Source organism: Meles meles, chromosome 7 (genome assembly GCF_922984935.1).
Source record: "Meles meles chromosome 7, mMelMel3.1 paternal haplotype, whole genome shotgun sequence".
NCBI lineage: Eukaryota > Metazoa > Chordata > Mammalia > Carnivora > Mustelidae > Meles > Meles meles.
The window spans coordinates 129,482,691-129,506,888 of record NC_060072.1 but is presented as its reverse complement, the minus strand read 5'-3'; the positions used below and the strand labels follow the sequence as shown (position 1 = coordinate 129,506,888).

The 24,198-nt window shown below is 37.5% G+C and overlaps 1 protein-coding gene and 1 pseudogene across 3 annotated transcripts in view; both read right to left on the bottom strand.

Annotated features, from left to right (window-relative positions):
• The window catches only part of MALRD1 (MAM and LDL receptor class A domain containing 1), an 800,866-nt gene that overhangs the window by 197,215 nt on the left and 579,453 nt on the right, over nt 1-24,198 (bottom strand). The gene's annotated exons all lie outside the window — the stretch shown is intronic.
• On the bottom strand, nt 2,816-2,914 carry LOC123947758 (annotated as a pseudogene).

Here is a 24,198-nt window from a genome sequence, read left to right as displayed (position 1 = left end):
CATTATTAACACTTTGCATTAGTGCAGTACGTCGTTACATTCAATGAATGAGCCTATATTGATGCATTATTATTGACTGAAGTCCACAGTTTACATGAATATTCATTCATTCCCTTGTGTATTCCACGGGCTCTGACAAATGCATAACGACATGTCCAGCACTGCCATATTGTGCAGGAGAGTTTCTGTGCTCTAAGATCTCCCGTGCAGCCCCTCTCTACCTCTTCCTCCCACTCTCCCCCATCAAATGCCTGGCAACCACTGACCTTTTTACTATATCCACTGGTTTCTCTTTTCCAGAGCATGCTATGCTTGTAATGATATAGTATGCAGCCTTTCTAAGTTAGCTTCCGTTACTTAACAATATGCATTTAAGGATCTTCCATATCTTTTTTTGTGGCTTGATAGCTTACTTCATTTAATCACTGAATAATATTCCTTTGTATAAATGTACCGCATTGTGTTTATCCATTCACCTATGAAGGACACTTGGCTTCTTCTAACTTTTAGCAATTATGAATAAAGTTCCTATATCAACTGTGTGCATGCTTCTGTGTAAGCGTAAGTTTCCATTTGTGTATATACCAAGGAGCACGACTGTTGGATCTTATGGTAAGAGTATGTTTAGTTTTGTAAAACATGCCAACTTGTCTTCCAACGTTGGCCGTACCATTCTGCAGCCCCATCAACAAAGAAGGAGAGTCTTCTGTCCTCTTTATCCCCATCAGCATTCATGGTGTTAGTGTTTTGGATTTTAGTTATTACACTAGGTATGCAGTAATTTCAACTCAGTATCATTTCAATGTGCATTTTCCTGATAACATATAATATGGAGCATTTTTTCTTATACTTATTTGCCATCTATGTTCTACAGTAGGTATCTGTTCAGATCTTTTGTCAATTTTTTACTTTTTTTTTTTTTTGTAAGATTTTATTTATTTATTTGACAGAGAGATCACAAGTAGGCAGAGAGGCAGGCAGAGAGAGAGAGAGGAGGAAGCAGACTCTCCGCTGAGCAGAGAGCCCGACGCGGGGCTCGATCCCAGGACCCCGGGACCACGACCCGAGCCGAAGGCAGCGGCCTCAACCCACTGAGCCACCCAGAAGCATTCTTTTTACATGTTGGACACAGTCCTTTCTCAGATATGTGTTTGCAAATATTTTCCCCAAGTCTGTGGCTTAAATTTTATTTTTCTTAATAGTGTCATATGCAGAGTGGAAATTTTAACTTTTTTTTTTTTTAAAGATTTTATTTATTTGTTTGACAGACAGAGATCACAAGTAGGCAGAGAGGCAGGCAGAGAGAGAGGAGGAAGCAGGCTCCCACGGAGCAGAGAGCCCAATGCGGGGCTCGATCCCAGAACCCTGGGATCATGACTTGAGCTGAAGGCAGAGGCCCCAACCCACTGAGCCACCCAGGCGCCCCGCAAATTTTAACTTTAATGAAGTTCAACTCAGCAATTTTTTCATTCACAACTCAAGCTTTTGGTATTGTATCTGAAAATTCATCAACAAACTCAGAGTCACCTAAATGTTCTCCTATTTTGTCTTCTAGGAGTTTTACAGTTTTACATTTTACTTTAAGATCTATAATCCACTTTGAGTTAATTTTCATGAGAGGTTTAAGTTCTGTATCTAGATTTTTTTTTCATATGGATGTCCAGTTGTTCTAATACCATTTATTGAAAAGACTATCCATTCTTTGTTGAACTGCCTTTGTTCATTTGTCAAATGTAAGTTGATCTTACTCATATGGGTCTATCTCTGAGCTCTCTGTTCTGTTCCATTTATCTATTTATCTATTATTTTTCCAATATTACACTGTCTTAATTACTATAGCTTCATAGTAAGTCTTGAAATAAGGTATTATACTTCCTCCAACTTTGTTTTTTTAATACATCAATATTTTGTTGGCTATTTTGAGTCTTTTGCCTCTTCATATAAACTTTAGAATCAGTTTGTTGCTATCTATAAAATTATGTGCTGGAATTTTGATTGAAATTACCTTGTACATATACATCAAATTGGGAAGAATGGACAGCTTCAAAATACTTATTCTTCCTGTCCACGAACATGGACTATCTCCCAGTTTATTTAGATCTTTGATTTCTTTCATCAGAGTTTGTATTTTTTCTCATGTAGAACCTGTAATTATTTGTTATATTTATACTTAAGTATTTCTCTTTCTCTCTCTCTGGTATTAATATAATCATTATTGTGTTTTAAATTTCAAGTTCTAATTTTTCAGGGCTAGCATATAATAAAGTAAATGACATTTGTGTACAAACCTTGTATCTGACAACATTGCTTTAACTGTTTATTAATTCCAAGAGTTTTCTTCATGGTGTATAACTGAGATTTTCTATACAGACAAATCATGTCATCTGCAAACAAACACAACTTTAAGTCTTCTTTCCTAATCTTTTGTTTTCCTCACTTGCCTTGTTGTATTAGCTAGGACTTCTGGGATGATGTTGAATATGAGTGGTGAGAACAGACAACCTTGCCTTACTCTGCTCTTACCAGGAAAGTACCTAATTTCTCATAATTATAAATTTTTGCTGTAAGTTTTCTGTAGATATCTTTTTTCAGCTTTACTGAAGAATAATTGACAAATACAATTGGAATTTATTTAAAGTGTACAACATGATGATTTGACATTTGTACACACTTTGAAAGGATTCTCACAAATGAGTTCATTCATGCATCACCTCACATATTTACTCTGTGTGTGTATGTGTATGGGAATGCTTAAGATCTACTCTCACAGCAAATTTCAAGTATCTAATACAGTATTATCAACTACAGTCACCATAAAAATATGGAATATATCACAAATTCATGTGTCATCCTTGTGTAAGGGCCATGCTAATCTTCTCTGTATCATTTCAATTTCAGTATGTGCTGCAGAAGCAAGATATTCTTTATCAAGTTAGAGACGTTCACCTCAATTTTTAGTTTACTGAGGTATTTTATCACAAATGGATGTTGGATTTTTTCAAATGCTTTTTCTGCATCTTTTGACATGATTGTTTAATTTTTTGCTTTACTCTGTTGCTGTGATGGATTACATTAATTGAATTTCAAATATAAAATAAGTCTGACATACTTGAATAATTTCCACTTGTTTGTGCTGCATATATATAAGTTTTCATTAGATTAGATCTGCTAATATTTAGTGGAGAACTTTTGCATGTATGTTGATGAGAGATACTGATTTGTAGTTTTCTTGTAATGTCTTTGTTTTTTATTTGAAATCCTCGTCTGATTTAGAACAAGGCAGAAAATGTTCCTTTTGTTTGTATTTTCTGGACTATATATAACTGATTTAATTTCTTCTTTAAATGTTTGGGAGAATTCACCAGTGAATCCAGTCAAGTCTAGTTATTTCTGACTTGGAAGATTTTAAATTATGTATTCAATTTTTTAAAAAGATTTATTTGAGAGAGCCTGAGCATGTGGAAGTGGGGGGAGGTGCAGAGAGAGAGAGAGAGAGAGAGAGAGAGAGAATCTCCAGCAGACTCCCTGCTTGAATGTGGAGCCTGAGTAGGGCTCAATCCCACAGCCCTGAGATCATGACCTGAGCTGAAATTAAAAGTTGGATATCGAAACAACTGAGCTACCCAGGCACCCCTCTAAGCAATTTCTTTGTTACAAGTTTATTTAGATTATCTATTTCTCATGGGATTTTGGTTGCTTGTGTCTTTGAAGGAATTGGTCTACTTAGATTACCAGATTTTGGGGAAACTAGTTGTACATAATATTTTTCTATTATCATTTTAGTGTCATGGATAAGTAATGATGGTTCCCCCTTTTATTTCTGATAATTAGAAGTTTGTGTTTTCTTTTGCTTTTAGATTTATATATCTAGAAGGTCTTCAATTTTATTAATCTTTCCAACAAACTAGCTTTTCATTTTGATTTTACCTATGATTTATTTATTTTTGTAATTTCAAGTTTTTATTTAAATTTGAATTAGTTAACCTAACAGTGTAACATTGGTTTCAGGAGTAGAATTTAATGACTCATCACTTACATTAGAACTCATCACATGTGCCCTCCTTAATACCCATCACCCAATTACCCATCCCCCCACCAACCTCCCCTTTGGCAACCCTCTCTCTTTGTTCTCTGTAGTTAAGAGTCTCTTACAGTTTGCCTCCCTCTCTCTTTCCCCCCTATGTTCATCTGTTTTGTCTCCTAAATTCCACATAAGTGAAGTCATATAGTATTTGTCTTTCTCTGACTTCTTTTGCTTAGCATAATATACTCTAGCTCCATCCACATTCTTGAAAATGCTAAGATTTCATTATTTTTTATGGCTGAGTAATATTCCATTATCTACCTATCTATTCATCTATCTCACTTTTTTTATCCATTCGTCAGTGGATGGATATTTGGGCTCCTTCCATGATTTGACTATTGTTGACAATGCTGCTATAAACATCAGGGACATGTGCGCCTTCGAATTTGTATTTTTTTTAATTTATTTATTTGAGAGAGAGAGCAATCACAAGCAGAGGGAGGGGCAGAGGGAGAGAATCTCAAGCAGACTCCCTGCTGACTATGACCCTGAGATCATGACCCGAACTGAAATCAAGATCAGACACTCAATGAACTGAGCCACCCAGGAGCCCCACTTCAAATCTGTACTCTTGTATCCTTTGGATAAATGCCCAGTAGTACAGTTGCTGGCTCATAGGCTAATTCTGTTTCTAACTTTTAGAAGAAACTCCGTACTGTTTTCCACAGTGGCTGAACCAATTTACATTCCCACCAATAGTGTAAGTTCCCTTTTCTCCACATTCTTCCCCATGTGCTATTTCCTGTGTTGTTAATTTTAGCCATTTTGACAGGTGTGAAGTGATATTGCATTGTAGTTTTGATTTATATTTCCTTGAGGATGAGTGACATTGAGCATCTTTTCATGCATCTTTTGGCCATCTGGATGTCTTCTTTGGAAAAATGTCTTTTCATGTCTTCAGCCCATTTCTTAACTGGCTTATTTGCTTAATGATTTCCTGATTTCAATTTTATAAATTACTCTTCTTTTCCTAGTTTTCTAAGTGGCAAACAAATTACCAGTTTTAAATCTTTTTTCTAGTATATGCATTTGTTGCTAAAAATTTCCTTCTATGCATTTTCACTGAATCTCACAAATTTTTGTAAGTTATATTTGCTTTTTCATTTAATTCAAAATAGCTCAAAATTTCCCTTGAAATTTTTTTCTTTGGTTCATTATGTTATTTAGAAATCTACTTATTTAATCTTCAAGTATTCTGGAACTTTCCAGTAATATTTCTGTTACTGATTCCTCCTTAATTCCATTATGGTCTGAGAGCTCACATTGTAAGATTTCTTTTAAGTTTGTTAAGATGTGTTTTATGGCTCAGATGTGGGCTATCTTGGTGAATGTTCCATGCGAGCTTATGAAGAATGTATATTCTGCTGTTGTTGAAGGATTCTATAATGTCAGTTGTATCCAGTTGATTGATGGTACTGCTCAGCTTTCTGCCTGTTGGCCCTACTATTGACAGAGGGCTGTTGAAGTCTGGAGTAGTAGATTCATCTTTTTCTTCTTGAAATGCTATTAGGTTTGCTTTGTGTATTTTGATGTTCTGAGGTTAAGTGCTTACACACCGAAGAGTGTTTTGTCTTCTTAGAGTAATGATCTTTTTATCATTTGTTAATCCCCCTCTTTATCCCTGCATGTTCTCCTTCCTCTGAAGTCTTCTTTGTCTGAAATTAATGTTAACTTTGTATATTTTTCTCCATTCTTTCACTTTTTTCCCCATTCATTCATTCAATGTATTTATACTGGAAATGGGTTTGTTACTGACAATACATAGTTCCTTTGTTTTGTTTTAATCTTCTCTTAGTCTTTTAATTGGCAAATATAGCTGATTATTGAGATAGGTGGATTAACATTTACCTTATTTGTTAGAATTTGCTATTCACTGGTATTGTTCTTTCTTTCTCTTTTTCTTTCACTCTTTTTCAGTCTTCTCTGATCTTACTTGAGCATTTCATATGATTTCATTTTTTTATCATGTCTTAGCATACCAATTACATATATATTTTTAATCTTTTCTAGTGGTTGACAGTGAGTTTGCAATATACATTACTACTAGTCCAAATCCTCTTTAAAATATCACGATACCACTTCATGAGTAGTGTAAGAAACATACCAGATTATTTTCCCAGTAAACTCTCCCATCTCTTATCTCTTAGGTCAGTTGTTTGTTTTTGTTTGTTTGTTTTGTTTTGTGTTTTTAGGTCCATTAGGTGCTAGCAAAATAGTTTCTCTTGAGGGCAGTTTTGTTATGAAAAACAGAAAGCTCTGGGAAATTTTCAAAATGGCTATTTCTTCCCTCTACCTGCTGAAAGCAGAGAGGAGCTTCCTCTGATCTTCACTGTGAAAAACTGACAGGGTTCCTAAAGGTAAAACTTACAAAAGTGTAGGGGCTTCCTAACACTGAAACCCCCTGGACTAGCTCTCCAACTCGTTCACATTGAACCTACAGCAATCCGTCAGTAATTGTTAAGGATGTCCTGCCCCTTGTTAAGGATGTCCTGTTTGACCCCGTACTGACTGGAGCATCTGCTCCAGTAAGTTGTGATTCTCAATTTCCACTTGCTTGCCTCCAGTTTTGGGGCAGTGGTGTGTGTGGAGCCCTTAATTCTCTAATAAATTTAAAAAGAGTTGTTGATTTTCAGTTTGTTCAGCTTTTGGTTTTTTTCTTATTATGGGGAAAGAAATAATGACTTCCTAGCTCCTTACATGCCAGACCAGATACTGAAAGTGACTTACATCTACTTTTTTAATGATTTATTTTAGAGAAAGAGAGAGAAAGAACATGCACCTATGCACAAGTGAGTGTGGGGAGGGGCAGAGGGAGAGACTCTCCAGCAGACTCCCCACTGAGCTCCAGCTGGATGTGTGGGCTCCAATCTCACAACCCTCAGGTGTTCGATGCTTAACTGATTAACCCACCCAGGTGCCCCTATTTTCTTTTTAAGTTCCTTACTGACAATATTTCTGTTCACTTACAACACTTTATAAAAGTCTCACCAAAAAAAAAAAAAAAAATCTTAAGAAAAATACCAAGGAATATGACATGTAATGGATGCTGCAAGATTTTCCTCAATATAAAATAGTAGTGGAAATAACCTGTAAAGTTTCCTGGCTTGCACCATTGAACTGTTTTCTATCCTCACTGTTTTATGAAATACATGTACTAGATAACATTGGATTAGGAAAATTCTGCACAATATTTCAAGTTGTTCACAGAAAAGTTTGCTTTCATATTTCTTTGCAAAGATGATATGTTTGTTTTCTTATTTGGAATAGGAAGACATGCATGTGGCATGTGCAGCCAAGATATACTTAGACGCCATCAGTCAAATCTACAAACTGTGGCTTATTCATTAAGAACACACATTTGTTAAATCTACGTTCTCTGATTAAATAAGAACATCTAGGTAGGGGTGCCTGGGTGGCTCAGTGGATTAAAGCCTCTGCCTTTGGCTCAGGTCATGATCCCGGGGTTCCGGGATCGAGCCCCGCATTGTGCTCTCTGCTCAGCGGGGAGCCTGCTTCCTCCTCTCTCTCTGCCTGCCTCTCTGCCTACTTCTCATCTCTCTGTCAAATAAATAAATAAAATCTTAAAAAAAAAAAAAAGAACATCTAGGTATTCCCTCATTTTATTGCCTTTTACACCCAGAAGGATTCCCAATGCACCTGGAGTACAATATCAGACAAACCTTACAATGTTATCCTGAATAAAGAAAATACCGTATAGTCTAACTCACTATAATAATAATGTATATAGTTAAGATGAAAGCATGGAATCTGTTCGTACTATACTGGATGTGAAGAAATAGCCTTGACCTAGTTCCAAATAAGAAAAAGTAACGTTCGGTATGTGTGTATGAAACTATTCTGTATTTCATAGCTCAGCTCTTAAATAGTATAACATATATAATGAGAAGTAATATGCCTCCATCTCAAAAGCAGATCATGTTTAACCCTGACTTTAAATATACATCTATCCATGCTGTACTGCTAACCTGAGTTGAATGTCAAACATTTGGAGCAGTGAGAAAAGAACTGATTGTGTCCACTGGCATAAACTTAATCCATTTTAAAAATAGAAATTCTGATTTAAAATCTTGTATTTTGGTAAATTTATTCTCCTAACTACATAAATACACTAACCCTTCACTAACTCAGATGTTTCCTTTGAATCATTTTAATCATGTGATACTTCTTTTTTAAAGGTAGGTTTTAAGTCTGCACAGCAAAATGAATACAACCTAACCAAATTCTCCAGCCTTAGTCATTGCCTATGGGCTCCTTGTGGAATCCCAGTCACAGCATCCTCAGGGTCTCAATGTTTTCATGGCACCCCAGGAGGAAAGCAATATTTTGGTTTTGTTTATTAAGTCCTTAAGTCCAAACAACTTAAAGCCTATTAAAATACTAACAACATCACGGGCATTCGAAAAATTAATACATACAAACTGAAAAAAACAAAACAAAACAGAACAATTCTTAAATAACCACAATTACTTTCCACTAGAGAGTGTATTCATTAGGCACTGCCCAAAGTCTCAAACCTTGAAATTACATTGAACATCACCACCTTCATTTCCTATCCCATTTTTGTTTTCCCCAGTACTTACTTTCATCATAGCAACTACCATAAATCAGCTTAGCAAAGACATGACATCACTGAAAGGAATGTAGAACAATATAATGTTTACATTTCAGGGATATATTATGAAACTTAATGTAAAAAAACAAAAGTAATTCATGGGGGACGATAATAATCCAGGATGTTTCACTGCAGCCTATTTATTTCAGTATAAGACAATGTTCTGTAGGGCTCAACATCAAAGGTAAGCAATTCCAATTATTAGTTAGGGGACTCTGGGTGAGCTTTCAAAGTGTACCCCGCCTAGCCTCTCCTGATTTGCATATTCAATTTGGTCTTACAACATCCTACAATGGAACACAAAAGTCAGAAAGTCAATTCCTGGCTGATGTATTAATGCATGCAAATGTAAACTTTTAACCATTTTAAAATTTAAGAATACAAAACTATGCCTGGAAATTTAGAAGCAACCATTTCAAATTTGGTCTTTTGGTATTTTTAATTCTAGAACACTAGTATATCCAAGCTTGACTTTGTAAGGGGAATAGACTTGTTGCAACGCCATATTTTTTCCAGAGAATCACAAAGGTGAAAAGTTGCTTAGCCTCTTGAAATTATTAATAGAAATATGTGAATTATCCAGGAACTATGTACTATATCACAAAGTTATAAAACCTTACATTGAATTATATTTTCAGAAATAGACTCGTTCTTTATCGAGCAAGCTCAGCCTAGACCTACTTTCAAACATTTATAAATTTTCGGTTGCTTCATTGAGAACTACCTATTTATATCTAGCAAAATCCTTGGGGAAGGTCAATCAAGCTTCCCACACGAAGTTCAGAATTTGTTAAAGCAGATAATAAAGCTTAAAAGTCTCAACTGCCACAACATATTTAGAATTTAATGGTAAATCATTGAACCAGTTGACTTTATTTACATGTGACTCTGTGGAATGATCAACCACCTTCATTTCCAGTTCTACATTTATTTTTTCCAATCCCTACTTTTCCCAACAGTCATGGGACAGATTTTTACAGAAGCAGATTTTTTTGATTGTCGGTCTGATTTTAAACTGCTTTATGGTTTTCTGTTGGCCATTGTAAATTAATTCTCATATATTATACTAGAATGCCTTTAATTAGGTTTGTAAAACTTTAATACTGCCAGAAGCAGTACTCTGGACTGTGGGCACTTACTAAATATGTCTGAATGTTACCTCTCCCTACACTCTGGCTCCTGATATTTTCTGTATGTTTCAGTGTAATACTTCAGTTTTGTTGTTACAGGTTTTAGGATTACAAGTTCTTAGGATTCCTAGCGTAAAGATTTTATATGTCATATGTTAATTAGCTACAATCAGGCACTGGAAAGAAGTTTCTCATCAATATTCAATTTTTACCTTAGACACGCTTTAAAGAATTACACACATTCTCAAAAACTGGAGCCACTTAGTGTCAAATAGTATAAATTCAGCATCACTTTGTTCGGATCTCCACTGTTACTTGACAGGAGAGAGCCAAAATACATTAGCCACATTCAGAATCCAACAGTGTGCCTCACGGACATTCTTTTTCACTTTGGTGTTGGCATGCAGTAGAGACTCTAATTTGTCTTTTCGATGTGATTAGCTACAATCTTGAGTTTTTGAAAATGTTTCGTTGAGTCATTATGTCATAATGTAATAAATTTGACATTTCTTTTATAAAAAGACAGTTAATACTTTCAAAAGAAAGCTATGTTTTTTCAGCTCGGTGCTCTCGGAAGGATCATACTCACTTCTACTAGGGTCAAATCATAAAAGACAATTTCCCACTTCAAGTGATCTGAATTCACTTCCCGCTTTAAATTGTAGGCAATTTTAGTCTTCCCCCCCCCCCCCTTGCTCATAAAAGAAAGCTGCCTAATGGTCTCTGAAAATGTGGTGCAGTATGCCTCTCTTCCAAAATAGTGAATGCTTCCTTGTTCAGAGCTAGACTGACTTAGCTTGGTTCCACATCCTCTGTAATTTCTGCCTGTCCCTCACTCTACAAAGAAAGGGGAGGGGGCACAATGATTATCAGCTGAAATGCCCTCAATCTCTTTTTGTCTGCAAGTTTTAAAGACGGTGAAATGTACACATGTGAAATGTAAACATGCTCAGAGAGAGAACAAAAGTTTTCCTTAAAGTTGCCAAAATGGCAGCCACAGATACAGTGCCTCTGAAGGCAAATGATATGTTTTCATGGTATTGGATGAAAATGTCTGTCATTACATCACTTCTGCTTGCTTTTTGAAAGGCTGTACAGTGAATTGATTTGGCATTTTTTTATTTCTACCTTTTCTTTTTTTTTTTTTTTAAGATTTTATTTTTTCATTTGACAGAGAGAGAGATCACAAGCAGGCAGAGAGGCAGGCAGAGAGAGAGAAAGGGAAGCAGGCTCCCTGCTGAGCAGAGAGCCCAATGTGGGGCTCGATCCCAGGACCCTGAGATCATGACCTGAGCCGAAGGCAGCAGCTTAACCCACTGAGCCACCCAGGTGCCCCTCTACCTTTTCTAATAGTTTATTCTTCAGCCATTACTCTTAAGAATAATTATTACTTATTAAGAAAAAACAGGCTATCTCATTTTAACGCTATTTGCTATTACCAAATCTTGATGCTATAAACTGTTTCCCTTAGTAATCACTGACCTGATCTAAAAATGAAGCTTAAAGTTGAGACACGCCAAAACATGATCTATTCATTGTATGGATATATTCACCTTATTTTGAAATATTTTAATTTGCTCAGGGATAAGTATACCTCAATCCCATGAAGGTGCCATATGAATGGAGTTGTTGGCACTTCCGGGAGTGTAGCTGGAGACAAAGGATTCTGACTCTCTTAATCTTCATATTGGAAGAACCCTGAAGAACCTCTTTACGTGTTATTGTCAAGATGTCTTGAGAAACAAGCATTTGTTTAATAGCATTTGTGTAACTTGATTTTATTTGCCAAATTGAGATTAAAAAAAAATAACTTGTTTCCTTGTCATGTAGGAAGGGAGAACTAATAAAGCATAAATCCTTTAGTTAAATGATAAATGGTATGAACTTTGACTTTGTTTAGATTTCAGACCCATTTTACCTGAAAGAGTGTGGAAAGCAAACAAGAACAGAAGAATGTTTCTTTTCACTGAAACAGAAAACAGTATCATCAGGTTATTTTAATGAATATGTAATGAGCAGAAAGAAACCTTGGGCTGGGTGGCCCTATGGTTAAGCCTGCAGGTACTTGAGCTGTTGGCTTTCATTCAAATCCTGACATTACCACTTATTTGGTATGTGACCTTGGGCAACCTATGGAAATTCTCCAGGACTCAGAAACATGAAGAGATAATTATAGTCAGTACCTTACTTCATGGGGTTGTGGTAAAGATTAAAGGATACACTACATGGAAAGTGCTTAGAACGAAGTTGCAAATTAGTGCACTCTCCTGGGAATTAAAAAAAATAGATCTAAAGATGATTCTAGTAGTAGAAAAAAGACAATCAATCACAAGTTATTGACTGGATGACTACTACAAGGAAGGTGCCATGTCTTGCATTTGGATGTTGAGGAGAAAGACAAGTTATAGCTCAGAACACATGAAACATACTCAAAAGAATCTGACAATGAAAGCTAGCAGTATGTACTATTTAGAAAACACATTACAGGTCAGACTACCTGGCGTACCGTACTGGTACTTACAAGCTTTGTGACTTTGGGAAAATCACTGAATCCCCATGGTGTCTCATATCCACCCTCTGTCAGATGGGTGGTAATAATAATAATAATAATACATAGCTCACTGGGGTTATTGTGAGCCTATAATGCCAAATATTGACATGGGCTGTAAATGCCATCTAGCTCATCTAATAAAAAGATGGCTTAAACTGGATGACTAAGAAAAGACTTTATAAGAGACATATCATTATATTAAGATGTTAAGGAATATAATGGAGATGGTAATAGGCAAAGAAAGTAGGTTAGAGGGGTAAAGGTTCATTCTTAAAAAATCACTAAGAGGTTCTTCCTGGTTTCCAGTCTAGCATGTAAGAAGCTTAGAGGCACAGCCTCATCTTTACAACAAAAAAAGCCAGACAAACTAAAAAAAAAAAATAAATAAAAAACTCTTCTTATATCTATGAGAGAACTAGAGTAGACATCACAGGGAAAACCACTGGAGACAGAAAGGCAGATACAGAGAGTCACAATTCACTGGAGCAAAACCGCAGGAGCAGGAACCACAGACGGAGCCAGCCCTGGGTGAGGAAAACGGAAACCGCAATTAACAAACTGCCGGAGGCTCAGCATGGAGAAGCTCAAGAGATCGGAACTCCGGGGGGACAAGTCTTAAGGGCATCCCCAAAGTCTTATATCCAGAAGCCCTACCAAGTTCCCACAGTGAAGACAGGAGAAAAATCCCCTCTGTTTCTTTCTAGGAAAGAGGAAAAGTAGCTGTTTTGAAGTATGCCTATTTTTGTTAAAAATGTCTGGAATTCCTATCACCTAAGGGAGAGGGAAAACTGAGAAGTCCTTGTCAAGGTCACAGTAGAAGAGCACATGCTTACTGAGAGATTGTGATAGATCACAGAAATTGTGGAGGGTTCCTAGTGCCGTGACTTTCACACTCAACACCTCTTCACCTTCCCACCCCATCAATGGGCTCCTATATTCCAGTAGGGGCTGCAACTGAAAGGATGCCCTCTCTCAGAGCTTATTGAAGAAGTCGCTAGGGAGGGGTGCCTCGGGGCTCAGATTGTTAAGTGTCTGCCTTTGGTTCAGATCATGATCACAGGGTCCTGGGATGGAGCCCCGTGTCGGGCCCCCTGCTCTACGGGAAGTCTGCTTCTCCCTCTCCCTCTGCCCCTCCCCTGCCAGTATGCACAGTCTCTCGTTCTGTAAAATAAGTAAATAAAATCTTAAAAAAAAAAAAAAAGAAATTCACTAGGGAAACCAAAAGACAAGGAAGAAGCCAAGAGGGACAGCTGTAGACCTTAAAACCTTCTGACTCCTATTGCTCCAGCCAACACTAAATAGTAAATGACCTTACTTCCTGCCAGATAGACAGAAAAGTTCACAAGGAAGACCTCGTTAGCTTGATTCCTTTTACCTGGTACACTGGATCCACTATCAACAAAAAAATTACAAGCCATGCTAACACTGTGATATAACCAAAAGATGACATTTATAACTCCCAGAGCATGTTTGAGGAATAAGAACACAAGAGTTTGTAGGAGAATTAAAATCAGAAATGTCCTTTGGGGAAGAACATAGAAAGCCCTTAACGCTACCCTAAAAGTCAACGGAGAGCTTCTCATGATTTTCAGGATTAACAGTTCCCATCCTGAAACATTAATCCTGCGTCAGTGAGAAGAGTGGCCTGGTTTAGGAGAGTATGTATACTGGAGACGAGTTTTCTTGACACTGGCAACAAGAGCCCAACAGTGACTTGTGATGACAGAAGTGACAATGCAAAGTAAAACATGTAAGTCGAGAATGAAGAGTTGAATGAATTGGAAATTGAGAAAGACTTGTGTTAAATAATAATAATGTCAATAACGGAAATACTAAGGGCAGTCAGAGGAGATCCTTTCTGAAAGGAAGGTAAGCTTGAGTCTGGATATGTGACTTGCAGACAATGGAAATTATCCCACTGATAACAGATAATGTGAGATTAGAACATGGAAATAGAGACCAGAGGCATGCAGAAATTAGCAAATTTTGAACATTGAGAGAATGAAAACTCTGTGCAATCAACAAGTGTGGGAAGGGATGTAAAATAGTAAAAGTCGGAATACCGAGTAAGACTCACAATTAGGTTTTACGAGGAAAAAGAAAAAGCATCAAAGACACATATTGGGAAATACATATCACAGTCCACTGCAGGTGAGAATTTCCAGGCAGTAGTGTCAAGTGCAACATGAGAAGAATCAGAATAACGCAAGAAGAATTACAAAATCATCAAGTCCTCAAAGGAGCTAGTACTTAAGCCCCACGAGAGTTGGTGTGTTTGGTAAATGTGCGTCACTACAGTGTTTAGATCAGTGACCCAGAGTGGGCAGCCAAAAATTATTTGCTGAGGAAATAATATTTTTGCAGAAGATAAACTGCAGGGAACCAAAGAAAGTATGTACAGTTTGGTAGAGAGTATAAACACTTTTTTTGTATTGTCTCATCTTTGAAATATAAGAAAACACAATATTACTTAGAAGTGAAATTGAGGTTAGATTTCTTTTTTCAAGATAAGAAAACTGTGATGCTTAAAGGCAAAGAATATGATAACAGTAAGAGGCAGTTTAAGGACACTTAGAAAAAAGGAGTAAATACAAAAAGAAAAGTTTTTGAGAAGATAGAAAGGATTAAGTTAAATGGTTCATTATTTTACTGAGAAATAAAGTCAACAAATAAATAGGAGTTGGGTGAATCCCTTTTAGAGAAACTATAATGCCTGGATACTTGTAAAATGATGGAATAATTGACCTGAAAATTATGGAAGAAGATACTATCATATTCGAGCAATAATGTCAAAAAGCATAATTTTTGGACATGAAAATTCCTGATATCATAAGACTGTGTTTACTATTACACAGTCATAAGACTGTGTTACTATTTAATGGATGTACATTGTTAATATACATAATGAAATATTCTGAAGATAATAAATTGGATTAAATTATTATAATTGTACCACTTTGCTTTCTACGTACCTTCTATTTATACCTGATTGGAACCTGTGAATAGATCATCTTTGGAAGTCCTAGCCAGAAGTGTGTGAATTCATAACCAAGAGATTGCACATTTTTAAAGAGATCCAGAGATGGGCACTTTCCAGTATTTCTTTAGTTGATTCTAGTGTTTTATTCCCTTTGTAGATAGGAAGCCTTCCCTATGGTGTGGGCAGTGTAATACAGAATAGGGCTGCCCCATAGAAACATATTGTGGGCATTTTATGTAGTCAGTATTTTCAGTAGTCACGCTTAAAAGAGTAAAAAGAAATGGGTGAATTTTTGGTAATATATTTTATCTAATCCAATGAATCCACAGTGTTATTTCAATATATAAATAATTGCTGATATCATATGATCTCCCTGATATAAGGAAGTGGAGATGCAACGTGGGGGGGGATCGGGAGGGAGACAAACCATAAGAGACTCTTAATCTCACAAAACAAACTGAGGGTTGCCAGGGGGAGGTGGGTAGGGAGAGGGTGGTGGGGTTATGGACATTGGGGAGGGTATGTGCTATGGTGAGTGCTGTGAAGTGTGTAAACCTGGCGATTCACAGACCCGTACCTCTGGGGCTAATAATACATTATATGTTTATAAAAAATAAAAAAATTAAAAATAATAATAATTGTTGATATGTTCTTTTATACACACACACACACACACATATATACATATATTTTGTACTACATCTTCGAAGTCCAATGTGTGTTTTATTCTTATAGCACATCTCAACTTGCACCAGCCACAGTTCAAGGGCTCAGTGGTTTGTATAGTTACTGGCTATTATATGGGACAGTGTAGGCTATAAAACAAAGTCTTTTGAGTCAGAGTCTGATATTCAAATCCTCCAGCTCAGTCATACCCATGACGTGATAAATTTTTTTAACCTTTCTAAGAAGTTAGCATCGTCCATGTCACAATGTTTTAAAGATTAAATGAGATAACATCTATATCACATTTTACACTGCCAGACTCCTAGGAAACATTTAACTGCTGTTACTTCCCTTTCTCTAGATCCCTCTGGAATTTCTCCCTCTTTTGCCTGAAAAAAAAATATTTTGTTTGGATTTGAGTGAATGGATAAGAAAAGCAACAGTTCAACATCCATTTAGTCCTTTATAAAACTGAAAACAGGAATGTAGGCCCCCTCCTTCTAGTGGCTACACATGAAAATTTCCTTAACTTACTTCCTCCCCGTACCCCCATAATTCCTACGCCACCTCCCACTGGTCCTCTCCTGATTGATCCTTCTTTTACTGCTCTGTTTCATTTTCCCCCCATTATCAACTCACAACCAACCATATATTTTTTTGTTTTAATTTATAATGCTTGACACGGATTTTCTAACTCTTTCTGTTATGTTAGCCACGAGAAGGCAAAGATCCTTCTCTGATCTGACCTACATGTATTCTAAGTACCTAAAATAGTGGCTGGCAAAAAATGAACTCAACATTTGTGAAATGAATGAATGGGGGAAAAAATATTTTTTTACCATGCCAATGCATATAATTTTATCTTCCATTTCGTCACCTGTATCTTTAAAGTGGTGGCTGAAGTGTCACACAAATCACATTTCTTTTTAACACTCTTCTCATATTTTAATGTAATCATTATTATTATGGTATATTAAGAATTAACTCCTCTTAGTGTATCCAGAGGTATCCAATTTTAAACAGAAATCTCTTCTGAACTGGTATAATAAATGCCAGTGTATTATAAAATGATTAGATAAAGGCGGATTTATAAATTAAATCCTTTGATATATCTCAGTGTCCTTGGAGGATCTAGCAAAGATATTATTTCTGTTATTATTGCTTTTGTTGTCTTCAACTTCTACCTGTTGACAATTCTCTTGGTGTTTTCTGATTTCTTATTTCACACTAGACATTATATTGTCAGTTTTTTCACTTTGGGTAAGTCACACTCATCTCTTGAGGGAACAATTTTGTTTTTGGAAACCTTCACACTTCTACCAAAGTAGAAAGAATAGCATAATGAAGTACCCCTGACCCAAGACCTAGCTTCAACAAGTTCAACCGTGGTCAGTTTTGTTTCCTCTGTCTTAACACGTACCTCCTTAACACCACTAATTTGAAAGTAATCCTGGATATCAAATTACATCTCCTTTAACCACATCAGTATATATTTCTATAAGAGTAGGCTTAATTTTTTCATAACTAGCATTTTATAATGAAAAATAACTGTATTTCCTTATTGTAATTAAATTTTTGATCAATAGGGCACAATTTGGGAGGAGTCAAGATGGCGGAGAAGTAGCAGGCTGAGACTACATCAGGTAGCAGGAGATCAGCTCAATAGTTTATCTAAACATTGCAAACACCTACAAATCCAACGGGAGAGCGAAGAGAAGAAGAACAGCAATTCTAGAAACAGAAAATCAACCACTTTCTGAAAGGTAGGACTGGCGGAGAAGTGAATCTAAAACGACGGGAAGATAGACCACGGGGGGAGGGGCCGGCTCCCGGCAAGCTGCGGAGCAACGGAGCACAAAATCAGGACTTTTAAAAGTCTGTTCCACTGAGGGACATTGCTCCAGAGGCTAAACCAGGGTGAAGCCCACGAGGGGTCAGCGTGGCCCCAGATCCCGCAGGGTCACAGAAGGATCGGGGATGTCAGAGTGTCGGAGAGCTCGCAGGTATTAGAACGGAGAAGCCGGCTGCAGAGACAGAGCCAAGGACTGAACTCTCAGCTCGGGATTACCTTGAACTGGTCGCGGGCTGGGTGAGCTCGGAGCGCAGCTAGAGGCTGGGGATATGGGAGTGATTGGGTGCTGTCCTCTAGGGACGCACTGAAGAGTGGGGCCCTGGGCTCTCAGCTCCTCCGGGCCGGAGACTAGGAGGCCATTTTCATTCCCGTCCTCCGGAACTCTACGGAAAGCGTTCAGGGAACAGAAGCTCCCAAAAGCGAACCCGAGCCGATTACTTAGTCCCACCCCGGTAAGGGCGGTGCAATCCTGCCTCGGGCAAAGACAGTTGAGAGGCACTACAACAGGCCCCTCCCCCAGAAGATCAACAAAATATCCAGCCTGGATGAAGTACATCTATCAAGGAGAAAGCAGGTTCAATTCCTAAGACAGCAGCGCAATTCCAGAGGAGAAAAAAGCAAAGCACGGAACTCATGGCTTTCTTCCCATGATTCTTTAGTCTTGCGGCTAATTCAATTTTTTTTTCTTTTTTCAATTTTTTTTCTTTTTTCTTTTTTCTTCTTCTGCTAAATTTTTTAAAACTTTTACCCTTTTCTTTTTTAACGTTTTTTGACTAGTTTATCTCTATATATATTTTTTCTTTCTTTTTTATATTTTTTCTTTATTTGTTTTATTTTTTAATTTTTTCTTTTTTTTTTCCTGAACCTCTTTTTATCCCCTTTCTCCCCCCCACAATTTGGGGTCCCTTCTCATTTGGTTATAGCACATTTTTCTGGGGTTTTTGCCACCCTTTTAGTATTTTATTTGATCCTTCAAATCTTCTTAGCTGGACAAAATGACAAGGCAGAAAAAATCACCACAAACAAAAGAACAAGAGACAGTACCGAAGGCTAGGGACCTAATCAACACAGACATTGGTAATATGTCAGATCAAGAGTTCAGAATGATGATTCTGAACATTCTAGCTGGGCTCGAAAAAGGCATGGAAGATATTAGAGAAACCCTCTCTGGAGATATAAAAGCCCTTTCTGGAGAAATTAAAGAACTAAAATCTAAACAAATAGAAATCAAAAAAGCTATTAATGAGGTGCAATCAAAAATGGAGGCTCTCACTGGTAGGATCAATGAGGCAGAAGAAAGAATTAGTGATAGAGAAGACCAAATGACAGAGAATAAAGAAGCCAAGCACAAGAGGGACAAACAGCTACTGGACCACGAGGGGAGAATTCGAGAGATAAGTGACACCATAAGACGAAACAACATTAGAATAATTGGGATTCCAGAAGAAGAAGAAAGACAGAGGGGAGCAGAAGGTCTATTGGAGAGAATTTCCCTAATATGGCAAAGGGAACAAGCATCAAAATCCAGGAGATGCAGAGAACCCCCCTCAAAGTCAACAAGAATAGGTCCACACCCCGTCACCTGATAGTAAAATTTACAAGTCTTAGTGACAAAGAGAAAATCCTGAAAGCAGCCTGGGAAAAGAAGTCTGTAACATACAATGGTAAAAATATTAGATTGGCAGCAGACTTATCCACAGAGACCTGGCAGGCCAGAAAGAGCTGGCATGATATATTCAGAGCACTAAACGAGAAAAACATGAAGCCAAGAATACTCTATCCAGCTAGGCTATCATTGAAAATAGAAGGAGAGATAAAAACCTTCCAGTACAAATAAAAACTGAAAGAATGTGCAAACACCAAACCAGCTCTCCAGGAAATATTGAAAGGGGTCCTCTAAGCAAAGAGAGAGCCTAAAAGTAGTAGATCAGAAAGGTACAGAGACAATATACAGTAACAGTCACCTTACAGGCTAATAATGGCACTAAATTCATATCTCTCAATAGTTACCCTGAATGTTAATGGGCTAAATGCCCCAATCAAAAGACACAGGGTATCAGAATGGATAAAAAAACAAAACCCATCTATATGTTGCCTACAAGAAACTCATTTTAGACGTGAAGACACCTCCAGATTTAAAGTGAGGGGGTGGAAAACAATTTACCATGCTAATGGGCATCAGAAGAAAGCTGGGGTGGCAATCCTTCTATCAGATCAATTAGATTTTAAGCCAAAGACTATAATAAGAGATGAGGAAGGACACTATATCCTACTCAAAGGGTCTGTCCAACAAGAAGATCTAACCATTTTAAATATCTATGCCCCTAACGTGGGAGCAGCCAACTATATCAACCAATTAATAACAAAATCAAAGAAACACATCAATAATAATACAATAATAGTAGGGGACTTGAACACTCCCCTCACTGAAATGGACAGATCATCCAAGCCAAAGATCAACAAGGAAATAAAGGCCTTAAATGACACACTGGACCAGATGGACATCACAGATCTATTCAGAACATTTCATCCCAAAGCAACAGAATACACATTCTTCTCTAGTGCACATGGAACCTTCTCCAGAATAGATCACATCCTGGGTCACAAATCAGGTCTCAACCGGTATCAAAAGATTGGGATCATTCCCTGCATATTTTCAGACCACAATGCTCTGAAGCTAGAACTCAATCACAAGAGGAAAGCTGGAAAGAACCCAAATACATGGAGACTAAACAGCATCCTTCTAAAGAATGAATGGGTCAACCAGGAAATTAAAGAAGAATTGAAAAAATTCATGGAAACAAATGATAATGAAAACACAACGGTTCAAAGTCTGTGGGACACAGCAAAGGCAGTCCTGAGAGGAAAATATATAGCGGTACAAGCCTTTCTCAAGAAACAAGAAATGTCTCAAGTACACAACCTAACCCTACACGTAAAGGAGCTGGAGAAAGAACAAGAAGGAAACCCTAAACCCAGCAGGAGAAGAGAAATCATAAAGATCAGAGCAGAAATCAATGAAATAGAAACCAAAAAAACAAGAGAAAAAATCAATGAAACTAGGAGCTGGTTCTTTGAAAGAATCAATAAGATTGATAAACCCCTGGCCAGACTCATCAAAAAGAAAAGAGAAAGGACCCAAATCAATAAAATCATGAATGAAAGAGGAGAGATCACAACTAACACCAAAGAAATACAGACAATTATAAGAACATACTATGAGCAACTCTATGCCAACAAATTGGACAATCTGGAAGAAATGGATGCATTCCTAGAGACATATAAACTACCACAACTGAACCAGGAAGAAATAGAAAACCTGAACAGGCCCATAACCAGTAAGGAGATTGAAACAGTCATCAAAAATCTCCAGACAAACAAAAGCCCAGGGCCAGACGGCTTCCCAGGGGAATTCTACCAAACATTTAAAGAAGAACTAATTCCTATTCTCCTGAAACTGGTCCAAAAAATAGAAATGGAAGGAAAACATCCAAACTCATTTTATGAGGCCAGCATCACCTTGATCCCAAAACCAGAAAAGGATCCCACCAAAAAAGAGAACTACAGACCAATGTCCTTGATGAACACAAATGCAAAAATTTTCGCCAAAATACTAGCCAATAGCATTCAACAGTACATTAAAAGGATTATTCACCACGATCAAGTGGGATTTATTCCAGGGCTGCAGGGTTGGTTCAACATCCGCAAATCAATCAATGTGATACAACACATTAATAAAAGAAAGAACAAGAACCATATGATACTCTCAATAGATGCTGAAAAAGCATTTGACAAAGTACAGCATCCCTTCCTGATCAAAACTCTTCACAGTGTAGCGATAGAGGGCACATACCTCAATATTATCAAAGCCATCTATGAAAAACCCACTGCAAATATCATTCTCCATGGAGAAAAACTGAAAGCTTTTCCGTTAAGGTCAGGAACATGGCAGGGATGTCCATTATCACCACTGCTATTCAACATAGGACTAGAAGTCCTAGCCTCAGCAATCAGACAACAAAAAGAAATTAAAGGCATCCAAATTGGCAAAGAAGAAGTCAAACTATCACTCTTCGCAGATGATATGATACTATATGTGGAAAACCCAAAAGACTCCACTCCAAAACTGCTAGAACTTGTACAGGAATTCAGTAAAGTGTCAGGATATAAAATCAATGCACAGAAATTAGTTGCATTTCTGTACACTAACAAGACAGAAGAGAAACTAAGGAGTCAATCCCATTTACAATTGCACCCAAAACTATAAGATACCTAGGAATAAACCTAACCAAAGAGGCTAAGAATCTATACGCAGAAAATTATAAAGTACTCATGAAAGAAATTGAGGAAGACACAAAGAAATGGAAAAATGTTCCATGCTCCCGAATTGGAAGAATAACTATTGTGAAAATGTCCATGCTACCTAAAGCAATCTACACATTTAATGCAATCCCTATCAAAATACCATCCATTTTTTTCAAAGAAATGGAACAAATAATCCTCAAATTTATATGGAACCAGAAAAGACCTCGAATAGCCAAAGGAATATTGAAAAAGAAAGCCACAGTGGGTGGCATCACAATTCCGGACTTCAAGCTCTATTACAAAGCTGTCATCATCAAGACAGCATGGTAGTGGCACAAAAACAGACACATAGTTCAATGGAACAGAATAGAGAGCCCAGAAATCGACCCTCAACTCTATGGTCAACTAATCTTCGACAAAGCAGGAAAGAATGTCCAATGGAAAAAAGACAGCCTCTTCAATAAATGGTGCTGGGAAAATTGGACAGCCACATGCAGAAAAATGAAATTGGACCACTTCCTTACACCACACACGAAAATAGACTCAAAATGGATGAAGGACCTCAATGTGAGAAAGGAATCCATCAAAATCCTTGAGGAGAACGCAGGCAGCAACCTCTTCGACCTCAGCCGCAGCAGCATCTTCCTAGGAACAATGGCAAAGGCAAGGGAATCAAGGGAAAAAACAAACTATTGGGATTTCATCAAGATCTAAAGCTTCTGCACAGCAAAGGAAACAGTTAACAAAACCAAAAGGCAACTGACAGAATGGGAGAATATATTTCCAGCGACATATCAGATAAAGGGCTAGTATCCAAAATCTATAAGGAACTTAGCAAACTCAACACCCAAAGAACAAACAATCCAATCAAGAAATGGGCAGAGGACATGAACAGACATTTCTGCAAAGGAGACATCCAGATGGCCAACAGACACATGAAAAAGTGCTCCACGTCACTCGGCATCAGGAAAATACAAATCAAAACCACAATGAGATATCACCTCACACCAGTCAGAATGGCTAAAATTAACAAGTCAGGAAATGACAGATGCTGGCGAGGATGCGGAGAAAGGGGAACCCTCCTCCACTGTTGGTGGGAATGCAAGCTGGTGCAACCACTCTGGAAAACAGCATGGAGGTTCCTCAAAATGTTGAAAATAGAACTACCCTATGACCCAGCAATTGCACTACTGGGTATTTACCCTAAAGATACAAACATAGTGATCCGAAGGGGCACGTGTACCCGAATGTTTATAGCAGCAATGTCTATCTACAATAGCCAAACTATGGAAAGAACCTAGATGTCCATCAACAGATGAATGGATAAAGAAGAGGTGGTATATATACACAATGGAATACTATGCAGCCCATCAAAAGAAATGAAATCTTGCCATTTGCGATGACATGGATGGAACTAGAGGGTATCGTGCTTAGTGAAATAAGTCAATCAGAGAAAGACAACTATCATATGATCTCCCTGATATGAGGACATGGAGAAGCAACATGGGGGGTTAGGGGGATAGGAGAAGAATAAATGAAACAAGATGGGATTGGGAGGGAGACAAACCATAAATGACTCTTAATCTCACAAAACAAACTGGGGGTTGTTGGGGTTGGGAGAGGGGGAGGGGGTTATGGACATTGGGGAGGGCATGTGCTATCGTGAGTGCTGTGAAGTGTGTAAACCTGGCGATTCACAGACCTGTACCCCTGGGGATTAAAATACATTATATGTTTATAAAAAAAAAAGAATTGGAGGGGGAGGCGAACCATAAGACTATGGACTCTGAAAAACAACCTGAGGGTTTTGAAGGGTCAGGGGTGGGAGTTTGGGGGAACAGGTGGTGGGTAATAGGGAGGGCACGTTTTGCATGGAGCACTGGGTATTGTGCAAAAACAATGAATACTGTTATGCTGAAAAAATAAATAAAAAATAAATAAATAATTAAAAAAATTAAAAAAAATAAGGCACAATTTTTATTAAGATATATTAATAC